This window comes from Rhinopithecus bieti, unplaced genomic scaffold (assembly GCF_001698545.2).
Source record: "Rhinopithecus bieti isolate Rb0 unplaced genomic scaffold, ASM169854v2 scaffold_20150, whole genome shotgun sequence".
Taxonomy (NCBI): domain Eukaryota; kingdom Metazoa; phylum Chordata; class Mammalia; order Primates; family Cercopithecidae; genus Rhinopithecus; species Rhinopithecus bieti.
In genome coordinates, this window is record NW_016810565.1 from 1,987,336 (window position 1) to 1,991,059 (window position 3,724).

A 3,724-nucleotide genomic window follows, 5' to 3' on the forward strand; every position below is an offset into this window, starting at 1 on the left:
AAAAAAAAAAAAAAAAAAGATGTTTTATGTCCTTTGATACCTTTGTTTTCTGCTGTGGTAGTTGTCAAAAATACGAAGTACCTAGGACTTTCCTTTCTAAAATCTTCACTTTCTTTAAAGTCTATCTCTGAGTTCCATTTTCTTGAGGAAGTGTTCCATGACCACCTCTCCTAATGTTTCTTCTCTAATGTTCCATAGCATTCATTTGTACAGTTAGTTTTACAGGCAGCTATATTCTAGTATTTTTCTGATTCTTGTAATACATTATATTCTCTTCTTCAGCAGGGCCTTTGCATATACTTTTCCTCTGCACCCTTCAGCTGGTTGCCTCTTTCCTATCCTTCAGTTTTTCAGTTCAAATGTTATTTTTTTTAGCATGAATTAAGTCCCCTAATCTTAATCTTTCATAGAACTGGTATTTAGTATAGTTGTTAATTAGGATTTATTGATTTGCTTTATGCGACCACCAGAGCCGGCGCCAGAGAAAAAGGCAAGTAAGCAAGATAAAAAGGAAACTTTATTACCTAGCCAATGTAAAGAAAGAGGAGGCGAGGCTCACCGGTCTCCGGCGTTCTCCCGCGAGGCTCCTTGGTCCGCATATGAGGAGGGGCCCATGAAGTTCGTGCCGCGCACCTGCCAGGAGCGGCTTTTATGTCTTGGGCCTGGGAGTGGGCGGGCGGTAGGCGGGATGCGGGCGGGTCAAGGGCCGTGCGGTGGGCGGGGCCAGGTAGGTTTCGGTTTCCTCGGTCGGACGTCATGCTGCGCCTGCGCAGTTGACCTGTGCCCTTCCCGGGCGCGGGAAAGTTGGCGATGAAGAACCGGGAAGTACGCCATCTTAGTCGTCTTTGTCCTCTCCCAACACCCCACGTCCAGTCATTTATTTGTGTGAGTATTTGACTTTTCTACTAGACTATAACATCTGTGAGGAAGGTGCTATTTGCTTTTAGTCACCCTTCTGTGTTTTATTTATAGTACAATGCCTGGTCAATAATTGAGGCTCAATAAATGCATCTTGAAAAAAAATAAGCGAATTTTTGATTTGTAAATTTCAAAAGGCAGGGGCTGTAACTTACAGCTTAACTGCATAGAACCTAAATGCCAGAGAGACTTAATACTTGATTTCCAGAGAAGAAAGCTGAGTATTTAATTTATCTATACAAGAAAGTGTTTAGGAGAATAGCAATATCTACCCAGATAATTTTTATTGGGAAGAGAGGGAAAGTACAGAAAACATTTCTTGAAACAGTGATGTAATTAGAGTTAAATAGCGATCATAATTTAAGCAATCAGAGTAATTACTTAAATTGTTTATTTCCTTTTGAATTGTAGAGTCATTGTAACAAAACCTGTTACTATATTTTTTATACAGTAAAATAAAATTCATTAAGAAATATAGGTATGGGCAGGCAAAGGAGGCTATTAGTGGCCGAATTTGTTCCAGAGCACTTTCTAAAGACTAAATAAAATTGTGCTGGCCTATTTATGAGTTAAAAATATACACTATCTTGTTTGGCCCGTTTTTTGTTTTACACTCTCCTGGGAGCCCAGTGGAACTGTAGCTCATTTTTAGCTCCCTCCCTAGCTCCGTATTTTCCATCCACCCAGGCTGGATAGGAGTGAAAGTCACTTGCTATCGTCAGCTGCATTGGAGCAGCTGAATCTCTCTGTCCCAGAAGTAGGGAAGGTAGAGGACTTTCCATTCTTAGCTAAAGCTAGTTGCTTTGGCCTCAGGGGCTAATTAAGTATTATAAACACTGATTAAATAAGGTGGGTCCTTTCCATCACCATTTTCCAGAGAAGGAAATGGAGGCACCACACCTGGGAATGATGTTTGCAGACTCAGGAAGACAGTTTGCAGTTGCTTAATTCCTTTGCTTTGCAAATGCCAGCAGAGAGCACTGGAGAAGTTAGGCATAGTTTGAATACTATTCAAACAGGTCACATTTGGAGGCTGAGGTGTCTCATTAAAACTTCCTGTTACTGCTATATATCCCTACGCTGTATATCCAAATCCATGACAGAAGCGCTGTACGTCTCCTGTCTTAACACCTAATAGTCCTTGCCAGATGGAATGAAAAAGTTGATTATACACAGCTTTGCCAACGTCTCTTGACAGGAAAGAGCAAAAAAAATCCTCCTGAACAAATGAAATGTCAGTCAAAGCTCAAACACATTAAAGCAAGATATGCTATATTATTTTCCTAGATTAGAGATTAACTGGTTTCTAATTAATTCTGAAGATGTATAATATTTTAGCATGACTGGTTTTAGGATTCAGGAATATCCTTTAATCCAGTTTTGTTGTTGTTGTTATTTTTTTACTCAGGTGCCTACCTCCTTGTAAAGTGGGTATTATCATGCAACTGGAATCTTAGCTTTTCAGAAAGTCACTGCTTTGGGAATTGGAAGAGGAGCAGAGCTCAGGATTTCTTCTTTCTTTCTTAATGAGCTGTAGTCTATAAAGTGTTAAAACAGGCCAATATTTGAAGGGGGAAAAAAAAGAGTTTGAGCTATTCACATCTTGACAGTCTCCCACTCCCACCCTTGCTCTGAGCTCAGGTTTGCCTCACAGGGATGTTTCAAAGAAATTGGGTTGTGTGGGTGGGAGGCAGGGAGGAAAAGGAGGATTTTAGAATTAAATAAGACTTTTGAAATGGGTTGCAAATTTTCATTGCAGGGAATGTGTCATTAGAAATCACTGGAATTGGTGCAAGTTCTATCACATTCGCATTTATAGTTTTCAGTGGATTTTCTTGATGGTTGGATGGGGGTGGAGCTCTCCATGTCTACCCATTGACTCATGGGATCTTAAAGGAGAGACATGTTTCTAACTCTTGCTTTGGGGAGAAACTATAAAACTGTAGTCCAGAGACCTTCAAATGGCCTCCAGTCTCTTCTTTAGTATAGAATTTTAGAGCTAAATGTTACCTTATGAATTTTTCTAGATGCTTGCCCCTAAAAATGTAACTGGAGGAGCAGCAACGTTGCTGTAACAGAGGAGCTTGCTAGGATTGTAGAATCCCCACCCCAGACCTTCTGAATCTCACCCTGCCTTTTTAATAAGATCCTCAAATGACTCCTAAGTGCATTAAAGTTTGAGAGGCATTGCTCTAGATGAAAATCCTTATTATATAGATTAGGAAACTGTGGGCCTGATCTGGGGCATTATTAGCTCTTGTTAAAAGAACCACAAATCAGAGCCTACTCTTCTGCCTTCTCTGGCCATACTGCTCTTCCCCATATGACACTGCCCCTCTTGAACCTTGAATTCAGTGTTAATTGTGTATATGTGATCACTCGTAAAAAAGCAACTGGCCCCCCTTTCACATAAACAGATACTGTGTCTGGGTTTCTGTGATCTCTAATGTCATTGCACAAACTGTTGTGCCCGAAGTCGCGAGACCCCAGTAAGTGACCACCAGAGTCCAGAGTCAAAGCCAAATAGCCAGGGTCACTTTATTACAAGTTCGAACCCGGACCTCTCCGCTTTATACAATGGCAGGTAAAGAGAGAGGCCCCGACTGCTGTTCTAGGGTTTCTTTTATAGCGAGGTACAAACAAGTCACAGAGAAACAGTAGTTACAAGCTTATTATTGGTTAACATTTAAAGTTGAACATTCGGCAGTTTCTGGCTGGTTCCCGCCTTTTCGCAACCTCAAACGGCTGGGGTTTTCCAGATAAGTTGTTTGTGTAAGCCCGGGGAGTGGTCACATGCATGTATGTT

At 41.1% G+C, this 3,724-nt stretch overlaps 1 long non-coding RNA gene across 2 annotated transcripts in view; it reads left to right on the top strand.

Moving 5' to 3' along the window:
• Positions 1-794: 794 nt before the first annotated feature.
• Positions 795-3,724, top strand: part of LOC108542294 (uncharacterized) — an 88,376-nt gene continuing 85,446 nt past the window's right edge. For both annotated transcript variants that reach the window (XR_001889222.1, XR_001889223.1), the window contains exon 1: positions 795-885. This is a non-coding gene — a long non-coding RNA (uncharacterized LOC108542294). The remainder of the gene's footprint in view (positions 886-3,724) is intronic.